This window comes from Rhineura floridana, chromosome 1, assembly GCF_030035675.1.
Source record: "Rhineura floridana isolate rRhiFlo1 chromosome 1, rRhiFlo1.hap2, whole genome shotgun sequence".
In the NCBI taxonomy this organism is placed as follows: domain Eukaryota; kingdom Metazoa; phylum Chordata; class Lepidosauria; order Squamata; family Rhineuridae; genus Rhineura; species Rhineura floridana.
The window spans coordinates 72,303,203-72,318,679 of record NC_084480.1 but is presented as its reverse complement, the minus strand read 5'-3'; positions in this window follow the sequence as shown (position 1 = coordinate 72,318,679).

The following is a 15,477-nucleotide window of genomic DNA, read 5'->3' as shown; positions in this document are numbered from 1 at the left end:
ATAAATAAATGTAGGATTGCACTATAAATATCTTTACAGGTTGTGTAAATAATAAATATATTTTATAATGCTTATCCAAATATTTCTTCATTTTTCATATTTTTGGTTTTTGGTTAGGAATCCTGACTGGTTGTGAGATGCTTAGTTTTCTGCCTTACTCATAGGAATCTTGTGTGGTTGGTATAGTACTGCATTTAAGAAATCATCACTGTCTTTTGTTCTTCTTTTATTTGCATTTCATTTACCTTTATCCTTATTCCCTTTCATCCACAGAAGCAGCAACAGTGGTTCCATGCACTCCGCTCAACCTTCTTAAACCCACTGATGATGCACCTTATTGTTTGTTTCTTGTCCAATAATGGTAAAAGATAATTCACATACTGGGCAGCATGGCTGCAATTGTTGTTCCCAAGCTGCTGCCTATGAAGGTAGACCAAATCATGTGTGCTTTCTCTCTGTCAATTATATTCACTGGAATTGGGTTGGCTGATAAAGTGAGTTTATAGCAGCCCACAGGGGAGACAGAAAAGGATAGAGAATCTTCTTACTCATTACTCAGACATCTTTCTGAACTGAAGGGTCAAATCTGTAAAGAAATTTGGATGTTAAAAGGTAGGGGCAGGGCATTCCAAGCAGGGGGTTGCCAACCCTACTTGGATATGGATATCTTTGCAGAGGATTCCTAGTCAAGCTTTACCAACAACACAATCCAAACCATATCTACTGAGAAGTAAATCCGATTGAGTTCTAGGGGGCTTAGTTCCTTAGTAAGTGTGTTTAGAATTGCAGCTCTTTGGGAGCATCCGTCTTTACTCCTGAGTGCTCCCATCTAACATCTCCACAATACTAGGCTCCTTTCTTCCTACAATGGCCTTCTGGTGACTGGCCTGAGGGCACTTGAACCCTTTTTGCCAGAAGCGAATTGGCTATATTAAATGTTCCCTACCCAGGCTCCATCTTTTAGCTGATTTCTATCTTAATTTCCAATCATATAAATGTTTTTGTGTGAATTGTATGTGCCAAGCAACTATGGTTGATGGTTAATGTATCATGCTTAATGACATCACTTGGACCCACCCCATGATGTCACTTAGACCTGCCCCATGAAATCACTTGGACCTGCCCCCAGAATTTCAGGGTTTGGGATGCTTCTGACCTGGGAGGAGGGGCAGGATATAAAATAAATAAATACGAAGAAGACATGGAATTATATTCAATATAGCACTAAGTTGTTCATTCTGTTTCCTTCCCTCCATACACCCCCTAAATCTGTTCTGGTGTTTTCCCCAACGCTGAAAAGGAGACTTAAAGATGGGACATGCACAAGGAGAGGGGGCATGAGGGTAGTCCTGTTGGGCTAACAGTAGTCCTTGTGCGTACGCAACTATTTAGCTGATTACCACCCATATTCGCGTGTTTAGCAATGTGCCTGCAGTGCACACCTGTGTTTTCTTCTTTCTTTGATGAACAAAACTCATGCTAACCAAGCCACCAGTTGCTTTTGAAATATCTGCCAAGTTTTCAAAGCAGCTTACAGATTGACAGTGGGAAAGATAAGTCAGGGCCAGACTGTGTTGCTGAAACGAAGAAAGGAAACAAGTTTGGGCACAGAAACCTTTAATACCCAGCTACATGCTAAGGCTCTTTCCTCCCTCAGGATGGGCAAATATCCCAATGTTGGTTTCTCTCAGTTCCTCATTTTTCCAATCTTAGGTTCAGTACTCCACATTTCCATATCAGCTTGCAATTTTTTTAAAAAAGGTTCTCAGGAAAATTCATCAGAATTTTACTGAATTTCTCCCAATACACACATTTTTGCATTTCTGTTTTTATATGTTATTTTCACTGCTCTGGCTTGACTGTGCGTGATCCCCATTGGACATCTGCTTGCAGTTTAGTACTCTGGTTTCATTGTCTTTACTCTAAGATGAGAGGACATTGGTATTTCTTTCTATTGGAGGAGGGGGATCTATCTGAAAAAATCAGCTCACTTCAAGAAGCCTGTATTTGCATTAAATTAAAATTCAAACAGGTGTAGATTACATTTACTTTCTATTTGCAGACATTCCATTCCCTGTCTATGTGCAAATACTCTAAAACATTTATAGTAGCTATTCTTAGTCCCGCTGAAAACCATGCATCATACCTTAAAATACATCTGGTGCCACTGCATTAATTAGCAAGCATATTCAAAAGGTTTCAGTACAGATATTGCTGCATTCCACTTCGTGACCTCCAAGTCCCTTTCTTGTCTGTCTTCTTCGAATACACTGCAATTCTCTCTCTATTATTCACACATTTAAAATTCAACAATTATTGCTACTGAGCAGGTCACTAAATAGGTTTGTATTAAACATTAACCTACATAGCACTTTGCCTCTGTACCCTTCAATTACTCAGATTATTCATATCGATTTGCTAAATTATTCACCATGTCCTTATGTACATTAATTTGTTGAATCAATTTGTGCTTAATTTCCTGTTTCATTTCTCAAGGACTCGTGTGTGTGTGTGTGTGTGTGCGCGCGCGCGCTGCTGCTACTGTGGTATTGATACTGTGCAGATACTGTGCAAATCTGGCTTGCTAATACATCATTTCAAAAACAGCCCACACTTCTCTAACTTTTTACCTGATAGATTTAAAGGAAATAGGTCTTGCCATTCAGGCATTCCTTTTTTCATTTTTATATCCCACCATTTTGCACAAAGAATCCATATGCTTATTTGCAAGATAATAAACTAATTCAGTAAAAGAGCTGTTTAACTAGTTTGATGTCTAATTTATTTATTTATTTTTTAAAAATGAACATATACATTAAAGACCAGAGACTTTACTACCATCACTTGTGCATTAGTAGCCTCAAAAAAATTAGATGGAACTAGCATGCTGGATTCAACTATAACTCTATTTGGCAAGCAGATACCTTGCTACCATCACCGTTGCTTAATTAACCTCCAGGATTAATGCTGTCTCCAAGTCTGTTCAGACAGTGGTGCATTTTTATTTATTTACAGTTTGTTTCAAAATACAGATGTAACCAATGTGGTTCCCTCCAGATGTTGTAGACTACATCTCCCATCATCCCAAACCATTGGCCAAGCTGGCTGGTGCTGATGGGAACTGTAGTCCTAAACATCAGGAGGGCACTATATTGGCTACCCCTGCAATAATACATTACATATTTCTCTCATGGATGACAGAGGTGAATATGAGCCAACAGTGCGATGTGGCTGGAAAAAAAGGCAGATGCTGTTTTAGGCTGCATTAACAGACATATAGTTTCCAAGTCGTGTGAAGTATTAGTTCCCCTCTATTCAGCACTGGTTAGGCCTCATCTTAAGTACTGCATCCAGTTCTGATCTCCGCACTTCAAGAAGGATGTAGACAAACTGGAACAGGTTCAGAGGAGGGCAACAAGTATGATCAGGGGACTGGAAACAAAGCCCTATGCTATGTTAGGCTGCATTAACATAAGTATACTTTCCAAATAGCATGAAGTACTAGTTCTCCTCTATTCGGAACTGGTTAGGCCAAGTCTGGACACCACACTTTAAGAACAATGCACAGAAACTGGAACAGATTCAGAGAAGGGCAGCGAGGATGATCACGGGACTGAAAACAAAGCTCTGTGAGGAAAGACTGAAAGAACTGGGCATGTTTAGCCTGGAGAAGAGAAGACTGAGGGGAGATATGATAGCAGTCTTCAAGTACATGAAAGGTTGCCACATAGAGGAGGGCCGTGATCTCTTCTCAATCGTCCCAGAGTGCAGGACACAGAATAATGGGCTCAAGTTGCAAGAAGCCAGATTTCAACTGAACATCAGGAAAAATTTCCTAACTGTTAGAGCCATACGACAATGGAACCAATTACCTGGAGAGGTAGTGGGCTCTCCGACACTGGAGGCATTCAAGAGGCAGCTGGACAGCCATCTGTCGGGAATGCTTTGATTTGGATTCCTGCATTGAGCAGAGGGTTGGACTTGATGGCCTTATAGGCCCCTTCCAACTCTACTATTCTATGATTCTATGTATGGAGGGAAGTAGATAGACATGTTAGTGCCTCTTTGCTGAACTCTACCAGCAGAAAGAAGCACTACCATTAGATAGGTTCTGTTATGCCAGAGGGCCAAGCTGCACCCAGGTGGGCAAAAAAGCTACTATCAGCAGTTCTCCTCCTGGAAGTGCCAGGCAGAATGCCCCAAAATGGGCATTTGAGGATGCAACACCTGAGACTTTGGATTTACTGGATCCAATGCCCTACAGATCTCCCAAAAGTAGGGATGGGTGAAGCTGTCCACTTCAGTTTCTCTTGGTTTCTCATTTTTCCAGTCTTAAATTCAATTCTCCACAATTCCACATCATTCTCAGGGCCAGCGCCAGAGGGTGTCCAGGTCAGGCCCTGACCGAGGGCCCCTGAAGGGCCCCTCCTTAGGGTGGGTGGGTAGCTCTCCTGTTCCACGATCCGTGGCAGTGTCGGCTCCCGACCCTGCTGTGGATTGCAGAGAGGGAGCTCCCAGGCACCCCCCTACAAGTGTGCAGACCCGTGATACCCACCTGCACGCCCCACCTACCTCTCTGTTTGGATGAATGCTGGCTGATGCCTCTGCCACAATCTTGGTTGATGGCAGGCATGCACGCACATATACGTGCATGCGTGTTATTAACCAAGATGGTGGCGGAGGCATCAGCCCCTTAAGGAAGCCTCAGGCACCACCTTGGTTGATGGCAGGCATTTGCTCGCAGCACGACCAAGCAGTTATTGCAGCAGGAGAGGTAGGTTCGGGCAGGTGCCATGGGGCTGGGGCAGGCTGGTGCCCAAGGGCCCAGTCATGCCTGGCGCCAGTCTTGATCATTCTGTAACTTTTTTAAAAAAGTCCCCTTGAAAATTCATCAGCATTGTGCTGCAATTTTCTCCTAATACACACATTTTTGTGCAGTTTTCCCTAATATATTTTAGTTAGTACGTTATTTTCAACAATATATGCATTTATATTTACCCTTTACTGCAGTACATGCATTTTTGTACACATTACTTGGTTGGAGAACTACGTTGCAAAAATCAAGTGTTAAGTTTGAAGATTGGCTGCATTTTGGTTTGTATGTTGTTTCGGAAAGTTCAAATTTGGTAGGTTCACTTTTAAATACGAACTAAATCAAATTTGTCCCCCATCCCTACCTAAGAGGCCTCATTCTTGAACTCCTTGGCTGCGCCATCCTGGAGTAGGCATAGTAAAAAAAAAATAAGACACCTCTCCCCCCCAATAATTTTGTCCTGGCTGGTGTGATCCACAGGGCTTGGGATGCAATAGGGGATCTACCCTTCCATTCCTCCCGACCTCACCTTGGATTACTCTAAGAATTTTTATAGGTTTTTCCATGAACATGAGAAAACATATACCAAAACACAGAGCTGAATCTAAGACTTCTGATGCATTCAGTATTGCTTATGATATTTTTCTTTGATAGTCTCAAATGTGGTAGTGATTTCTTTTTAAGAAAAAGGGGGAAAAACATTTGTGCACTCATAACCATGTAGACAGAATCTGCTTGTTTATTTTAATACAATTGGTCCCACCATTAGAAATCTTTACTCATAAAGTAATGTGCCATAAAAGAAAATGTAATAAAAATTCTGCATACAAATCTTTAAAGTCATAGGCACAAAATTACGGTAGGTGTATTCATACATAATGTGAATGACTCCTGCTCGATAATGCTTTTAAGATTCAATCTGGAAAATTGCTTTGAAACAATGAAGTCACAAAATCAAATTACATGGAAGACTATTGGCTAGAGATAATGATATTAGTAAATGTGCTGTTTATTTTATTCATTCAACAGGAAGATCATGTGTGCATGCAAACGCTGCAACAGTTCAACAAGAAATATGAATTTGCTCTTATGCTTTGAAAATATTTAGACAAGGTAAGACACTAAGAGGGCAGCAAAGGGGTGAAATGGGATTTTAAAAATACCCTGTTGTATTGTTCCTGTAGTTATGCATAAATAAATAAATAAAAAAAAAGAGTTATACACTTAAATTTGGGTTTAAATTTAAATTTGGGTGGGAGTAACTCAGGTGTGGGGAACTGTTGGCCCTCTAGGTGTTGCTGAACAGCAACTCACATCATCCCTAGCCATTAGCCATGCTTGCTGGGGCTGATGGATATTGTAATTTGGCAACATTTGAAGGGCCAAAGATTCCCCTCACCTATTGTAAAACCATTCATTATGGGCATTTCCCATAAGGACAGCAGCAGTGGTGGTAGAAACGCCACAGAGCTGGGTAAAGAGTTCATCACATTCCCACAGCAACTCTCTTAACTGCCCCACCAACAGAAGATAAGTCAGGAGCCATGTTGCATTAGGCTACCATGAGGGGAAATCCCAGCACTTAGCTACTGTCACTTCTTGTACTGCCTGGCAGCACCCTGCCTGTGGACAGCTGTTTTTATTTATTTGAAGCATTTTTACCAGCTGAAAAAAGCTCTCACAGCAGCCTATAAAGATCAATAACAGGAAAGCTTCTGCCCTCAGCCTTACTATCAAAATGACACATCACAAAAGGAAAAAGAGGGAGAAAGAGAGGAGGAGGAAGAGGAGGAGGAAGCAGCAAAGACCACCTCTGAGCAGCCTTCACCAGACTGGTGCCCTCTAGATGTTTTGGACTACAGTTCCCTTAATGAAGACTGCCTCACAGCTTGCTCTAGTTCAGCGATTCCCAATGTGGGCAGTAGCCCCCCCCGGGGGGTGTTACAGCCTTTCAGGGGGGCGTTGGCGTGACTACAAACTTTAGGGAGGCGTTTGGGTTCATTAGGCGGGCATTGACATTTGGCGGTCTGATGCGACAGTTGAAGCATTTAATTTTAATTTTATTTAATACACAAATCATTAATTTTTAAACTGTTTTGTCCCCAGTTAGAATGTATTTAATAGTCTCAATTCATGGAAATAACACTATAAATAGTGTGTGCTCTTTAGTAAAGAAATTCTGAATAGTGGCCAGTGTCATATCAAGGAATGGGAATATTAGCCACGCCCCGGCACTAGGCAATGTTCCAATGCTGTCTTCAGGGAAGTTGGAACCAATCACGAGAGAGTCTTTGATAAGATGGGTGTATTGGTGGAGGGCGCATTCTTCCAACGGATGAGTGCCGTGTGCAGACGGGTAATGCAGACAGTCAGTTATTCACTGGTTTTCTTCAGGAATGGGACACACTCGCTACCCGTTGTTTCTGTGATGTTTAAATGAACTTGTTTAACGAAACAATGCCGGTAGACTGAATGAGTTTGTTGTTAAGTAATTTTGTGTTTTATGGATTTATCGACCTACCTGGAACGTTAAAGGTAAGTGCACAGCTTATAAAGGATTTAGTGCAGTGAATCGCATACTAGTGAAGAATTGAAACCGTTTGGATATTGTTAGTCATGGTGACTTAAGACTATTACTATCCAAGTATACTCCACATATTGTGAAGTTAGCCAAAACTCATCAAGCTCAAGGATCACACTAGTATTTTATAATAAATCTCATTTTATTTACTTTTCTGTAACTATGTATGTATATTAATAAATCATACTAAGAATTCAATGTGTAATCTAAGTGCAATAAAAAGGCATGATAAAAACAATCAGTAATAATAATTGAAAATACCTTTTATGCATTACTCATATTTTAAGGGAAGAATAGGAAGCATTGGCATATACTTAATCTGAGGGGGGCATTGCGCACAAAAAGATTTTGCAAAGGGGCATTGGGTCAAAAAAGGTTGGGTAATGCTGCTGTAGTTGGACTCCCCACCTCTAAAAAGGGCCCTCTGCCATCAGCTGCCCTGTGGGAAGGATCCAGATGAATCGTTATGTTTTAATATTGAATATTGTAGTTTTATTAATGTATCTTTGCTTCTTGTAAACTGCCTTTTTATCCTGAGAAGCAGGAAATACAGTAAATAATTGTGTATGGATTGGAAGAAAGGAGGAATAAAACAAACTCAGGTACTCGTTCTTAGCTATAAAATTCTTACAATGACTAGCTGTAATAGGAACAGTTCAAGGAGAGGAGGAGCCAAACATTGCTGAACTTTCAGCAGAGCCAGTGGAGTGGCCCTGCTCACGTCTGTCCCTTTGCTGTAGCCTGATGGACTGGCTGCTGTCCAGGGGACAGTTGAAGGAAGGAGAAGCTTAATGGATCATATAGTGGGTGGGCCTGCTTCCTTTCTCTCCCTGGGCTGCCTGGAATGCCTTGCCTACCTTGGGTTTATTGTAGGCCTTGTAATGACAGCACCAACAGATACACTAGGGAGCTGAAGAGACACAACACACACAGTGTCATCTCAAGCTTCTCACCTGACCACCCTTTCATCAAGAGTTGAGTTAATTGCTTTGTACTAAATCATTATAATCTCAGTTTCTCATTTTGCTGAGCCCCAACTCCTCCAGGAGGAGCAGGGAGAGGAGTCGGTCGAGCCCCAGCCTCCCCAGATAGATCAGGGAGAGGAGCCAGAGGTGGATGAGATTTTTGAGGGCATTGAGGGAGGGGGTGAAGTCGACAGCCCGCCAGATCCCTTGGACAGTCCTCCTGTTAACGCAGGGCTCGCTCCACCTACAAGTGCCCTAACAGAGCACGTGTGCCAGCTCCACCCCCCCAGGACTCCCTGCCTGGCATTTCAAATGCTTCCCTGCCAGCGGGTTCCCCGTCCCCTGAAGTCGGGTCGGCACCTAGCGAGCTTGCACTGTCAGATGAGCAGGCAGAGGATTGCCCCCCCTCGCCCTGCACGAGACGCCACAAGAAGCGGGTTGGTCAGAAGGTGGAACTTTAAAGAAGTCAGAGATTACGGGTGAAGACCTTTCTATTTAAGGCAGCGCCCCCCTGATTGGGGTGCTGAGTCAACTTACTCCACATGCTGCAGAGCATGCTTAGGTAGTCTAGTTAGGGTCAGTAGTGAGTCAGCATAGAGAGGTCTATAAAGCGCACTGCTTTTGATGTAACCATTACTCTAATAAAACAAGAATTAATTCCAGTCTCCGTCTTGTCTCTTGGACTCTGGGCAGGACACATTTTTCCAATTTTAATTTCAGTTCCCCACATTTCTGAAAATTCTCTAGCATATTAGTACAAATTTCTCCTAATAAACACATTTTTGTAAGCAGTTTTGACTATTTTTGCAAGCAATTTCTCATCATATAATGCGTTTTTTATTCTACTTTCACTCATATATTCATTTTTATGCACACTTTCCTTTAATATATGCATTTTTGAACATTGTTTGGTTGGTGAACTGCATTGCAAAATTCAAATAAGTGCAAATTTCAAAGGTTGGGTGTTTTTCTGTTCTCATATTGTTTCAGAAAGTGTGAATTTGATAAATTCAACTTGAAAGGCAAACTGAATCAAATTTGTTGCCCATCCCTACCCAGTACTTAAAAGTCACCAATAAAGGAGCAAAGCAGACTGTTCTAAGAAGAAATTCCAAAGCCTTGGTGTCCCTGATGAAAAGGCCCTGCCTTGGGCAATTCCCACCATATCTCCTTAGTTAGGAGAACTTGGAGGTACTCGACTATAGGAAGGGTCATATGATTTGCCCTGGGACTGCAGAAGTGAAGCACGTTCTGGCCTCAGCCATCAGCCGCAGGACCAAAGCCCACTTGGAAGCTGCATCCCCCTAACTATCAGGAAGAACATAATGGCAAGGAGATAACCAGCATGGCCTCATCCATCAGCGAGAGAGGGAGCAGCTGTATGGACCTTGATTTCCTCCCACCCTCCCTGCCAAGAACACTCAGTTCCAATTGCCCTTGAACTGCAGCAATGAGGGGGAAGCACTCTCTGCCATTGGCCGGTTGTAGCACCACTATCCATGCAAGACCACCAGTAAGGAAAGATCAGCTGGCCTCAAATTGATACAAATGCCACCACTAAAATCCAGGCACTCTCAACTGATCTACCTCCTCAGTCCTTTCCTTCCAACTCCCTTTGTGTTCCTTGCTTATTTTTTTAAGTTGTAAGCCTAAATGCATGATCTCTCTCTCTCTCTCTCCCTCTCTCTCTCTCTCTCTCTCTCTCTCATTGTAGTGAGTTGTTTTGAAAAGTGGGCCAACAACTGATTAATTTGAAAACATGGAGCAAGTGTGTGTGTCTGTGTGTGTGCATACGTGTGTGCTGCATCCCATATAGGACAAATATTTTCAGGGACGGTGGCTTTACCTTTAGCTATGAGTTGGCCAATGGTTTTTCTTTTTTTAAGACAACCACAAAATGCCTTAACACCACTTCAGGAAGTGACTTGGCTATTCTCAGTAATGCAAGTATGTTCCTGGGTCAGAATATTTTATTTATTTATTTTCTTAAATTTATATTCCACCTTTCTTTCATCAAGGAACTCAAGGTGGCATGTTACATGTGGTTCTCAGGTGGTTTCCCATCCAGGTACTGACCAGACCCAGATGTGCTTAGCTTCAGCAAAGTGGTGGCCTTACGTGCCTTCAGACTATATCCTGTGAAATGAGACATAGCATCATTCTCAGGGGGAATCTGTCCCAGGAATATGGACAAGGTTACTGAGGGCAGCCAAGCTGCTCCTTGAAATGGTGGCAAGTCCCCCTCCCTTTGGTTGCTGAGCAAAAGAATGAAAGATGAAAATGCAACTGCCTTGCATTTAAATGGAAGACCTCCAAAATGGATCACCTCCAAAGTTGTTAGAATTCCCCCCCCAAAATAAGATCAATCCAATGTTTGGGGTGTGTTTTTGCTCTTCCCCTGCTGGACTGAATACTTTGGCTCACCACCCATTTGAACCCATTCTCAGATCCTATGTTAGCTTTTATAAGCTGTGAGCTTCTTCATACAGCCCCAAACTCGCTGCTTCTTACTAGTAACTCTACAAGTCTCTTTTTGATTGTCCTTGAGAATGTTAGCCGGTAAATACATCTTCATGCAATTTCTTTGGTTAATGAAATTCAAGCATTTGATCACTCACTTGTCTACCTATGTCCCCTCCTCTGCATTTTACCATTGATTAAGTGTGATGTACTGAGGAACTAGGCCTATGTTGATGTGATTTAAAGATCTGCTTAAGCTGCCATCTCATTTGGACTCATCTAGAAGAAATTACTTTTAAACGGCTGTTGTTTGGGACTGATAGTGCCAATGCTCTAACTGCATACAAAATGATGGGGTAATGAAGTATTTAACACAGTGGCAATGAATTCTCTTAGCAAAGAGCTGTACACGTCTTAAACCTCCAGAACAACCAGACACCTGAAAGATCTAAAACATACCTCAACGGATGCATCAAGAGAGGAACAGTCAGTATGCAAACTGAAAAAGGCTATATAGTCACTGACACATTTTATAACTCCATGTGGAAGTTGAGATAATGCAGTTCCTTGGAAGTTTGGGCTAAAACCCAAAGCGAACTCTACTGCCCCACTGACATGGAGCCACCAGGTGCCACTGATTTGATATGAAGAGCTTATATGACATCAGGCATGATTATAAGTTGTTTTCCTCTTGCAAAGGAAATCTGAGGGAAATATAAATAGGTGTAGTTTGGGTAATCTCTGTGGACAGTCTCACAGTTTCTTCACAGAGGGTGACCTTCCTACCTGGAAGCACCTTCAATGTATAAATTTATATTTAGCCAGTCATGTGAAATGTATGTACACATTTCTATTTGGCCATGGCTGGACTCACCTCCACCAACCCAGACCACACTCCACCTACGATTAGGAATGGGGGAGAAATTCAATTTGGTTCACATTTACAGACAAACCTACCAAATTTGCACTTTCCAAAACAATATGTGAATCAAAACACAACCTTGAAATTTACATTTCTCTAAATTTTGAAGTGCAGTTGTCCAGTAAGCTAATGTGCATAGCAATGCATCTACTAAGGTAAAATGTGCAAAGAATACATATATTTCTGAAATAACAAAAATGCATTGTAAGGGGAAATTGCATTGCAAAATTGCATACAAAAATGTCTTTATTAGGAGCAATTCACACTAAAATGTGGACAAATTTTCATGAGGATGTTTTTAAAAAGTTGCAAATCACTGCAGAAATGTGGAGAACTGAATTTAAAATTGGAAAAATGAGAAACGGAGAAAACTGAAACTGACAGATCTGTCCATCCCTACATACAATTCCACCCAATTCCTCTCTAGCCTGATGCTCTCAATATCAGAGGGGTTCAGGGAGAAAAAACTAGGGACATGTGGAGAACGTGTGGCTTCCTGAAAAGCATGGGTAGCAGAATATGAAGAGAGAAGACACGACAGCTACAAATAAAACATACGCAACACTGCATTTTACCACATGCTGAAAATGTCATTTTGTGCCTAAACTTGGGACTGTAGCCCCTAGACAAGCCAGACCTGTACAAAAAGGGCAGGCTGCACTTGAACCAGGAACGAAAGACTTGGCGCCCAGGTCCTCTTGGCCACCCCTTAATGATGCTAATCAGCTGGCATTCTATTTCTGTTTTAAAAATTCTCTTTACATTTAATCTTGATATTATAAGAGTAGACATTCTGAAAAGATCCACTGCCCATCACTAGTGTTGTGGGGAAGCATACTTTCAAGGCCAGGAGGCTAGGGCTGTAGAGTGGCCACTCAAGATGGGAAGGATTATTAGGAACCTAGGAACATATGAGGGGAAGAACCATGGTTCAGTGACCTTGCACACAGAAGGTCCCACGTTCAGACTGTGGCATCTCCAGGTAGAGATGGGAGAGACACCTGTCTGCAACCCAGGAATGCCACTGCCAATCAGTGTAGACAATATTGAACTAGATTAGCAGTGGGGAACTGCTGGCCCACAGGCCTAAATAGGCCCAACACAGATCCCAATTTGTTCCACAAGGCCATTCCCCACAAACAACACCTACCTTCTCCACACTAGAGATCATATATGACATCTGGTAAGGGGCAGGTATGAATGCAGCTACAAAGGAACATTCAGGAGCTTAAAGTGAGCTCCTGGTTGTTCCATTTTGGGGGCAGTGGGTGCAGTTGGAATATTGAGAAAGAGTTGTGTACATCAGTCACAAAATGGCTTCCGTGGTATGTGCAGAATAACACAAAATGGCTGCCACATCTAAAAGCATTAAAAAAAACAGGAACACAGAATGGTGTGGGTGTTCCCCTCATCTTGTGTATTGTGGATTTCTGAAAGGGTATTTCCTGAAACCTTTCATAAGTACCATAGAAGGTACTGGTGAGTCCACCGTAGCCTGTGGGCACTGGGTTGGTGATCCCCATCTTACAGTCTGTTCTTGGGGCTGTACACACCAAAGGAATGTGATGAAAAAATTGATCACCTTTTTTCTCCAATCTAACTTAAAATGTTCAAAATAAAGTTGAAGATTTAAAAGAGAGAAGTCAAGACAGCAAAAAGATAGTAAAAACGTTGTGGGGAAACACCCTACTGATTTGTCTATTATGAACACTGAAATCCACAAATATCTCTAGATTTTGTGCATGAATAATGTCCTAAAACAATTTATCAAAATGAAAATTGACAGGTTACACTGATTTGGTTTCTTGTAGCTCTTGCCACTTGTTAATAAAGCAGTAGCAGAATGATACCAGTGAGAAATCCTTCTCAGACAAACTGTTTTCTTCTCTGTAATAAACTCAACGCCTTCAGAAAAGAGAGGAAGAGAAATGTCCAAACAGTGGCGGAAAGAAATAGAATATTAAAAAGGTCATGGCTGTGTGACACAGTATTTTAATTCATAAAATATGGGGTGTACTCTAAATGCCTCTTGACACCTCATTCCAATGACAAATTCTGTAATAAGGACCACAAAATGGCACAAATTATTCCATTTGCTTGACAAAGATTATTATGAGAGTGCAAAATGGTGCAAAAATTAATCGTTTCCTTTTGCATTGTTTAGTCTTGCACTTTTTCTCATACATATTTAGAAATATGGTACAACGTATTTGAAATAGCTATTAAAATTATAAAAAAGAAAATGAGCCACATTTTCCCTCCAGATTAATAACCTTAAATTTTAAATAAAATAATCAAGAAACAAACTAGGTTAGTACTCCATTTTCCCTTTTATTTTTACATAATATTTTCTGCTAGTGTTATATATTAACTCTCCTTCCTTTCACAAAATGCTCCACTGGAGCACAAATCCCATCTTACATGAGTGGATAAAATTGATAAAACCCATTAATAGGCTTCTTAGCAAGTCTATTAATGTAGGATGTTTCTGCAATCTATTAAAATATTTGAGAGCGTGTATTGTTATTGCTGTCTTATGGCATTCCACTTGTGCTTTTTAAAGGTGTACAGTTCATGATTCTTTCCTTCACTGAATAGTGGTACACTTTTTCCATTTCATCGCTCTTTACTGGGAGCAAAGTGGAAGGCAGTTGCTAGCTTGGAGATATAACAAGGGGTCTATACAGACAGGAACTGTCTTTTTGGAGAAACTGAAGATAGCAGTAATGCATAATAGGGAGTAGTTAAAGGTAAACTGGCCCTGTCATTAGGTAATGCGAGACAGCCAGCCTCAGAAGGCTGAAAGGCAGCAAATGGTTATATATTTCATTTATTCTTATTATACTTTTATTCCCAGGAAGAGATGCTTGTTGTATTTTCTGCCTTGGCCAGCCTTGGGTGTTACATAGGGATGTGCATCAGATTGGGATAAATTATGAATTCTGAGATGAAGTGAGATGCCTTGGAGGCAAGATCTCTACAGCATGAGTTGAAACAAGGACCCCTGAAATGCTTTGTGACATCTCAGTGATCCAGACATTTTTTTAAAAAATGCTGCAAGTGAACATCTGCACAAACTGGAAGCAACTTCTCTAAGCTTTTTATAATAACAGGGTGGAATGATGGGGGAAAGGACATCAAACACTTGTGGGGAGGCGGCACAGAGGGAAAGCTCCATTATGAGTGACAGGTCTAGCTTGTAATCAGAGGGAATGATTTTACAAGCGCTGTCTAATATTAGGGCTTTGGGGAAAGTGTAGCTTAACCATAGTGAAACTTATGACTCTAAGCTTAAGGGAAATGCCAGGATGTGAAGGGGAGAAGTCTCAGAGAGAGAGCCCCAATGTGACTGAAAGTTCATAGTTTTAGTCACAAGGAATTATTTTACCTAGAAAGTGAATTCCTTAGTTCTTCCCATTCCCAAATCAAATTTAAAGGTGCCTAGGACAAAAGTCCTCAACTTATTTGTCTGCAATTTGGCAGGTTTCTTACCCTCTTTCCTGCCTGCAATTTTCAGACCAATTGCCCATAAAACTCTAGGAGAGATTGAGTTATTCCTACCTTAAAATGGTAAGAGCTACTTTATGGGAAAACCACTATAGTCATCCTTCTGAAATTTAGCAGGAGTCATGCCCTCAGAAGGGGTGACCTTGCCTGCTAGTTTCATCCAATTCTGTCCAAAACTGAATGCCAGACTCTAGAATTCAGTAGGAAACCTCCAGTATGATTAAGGATG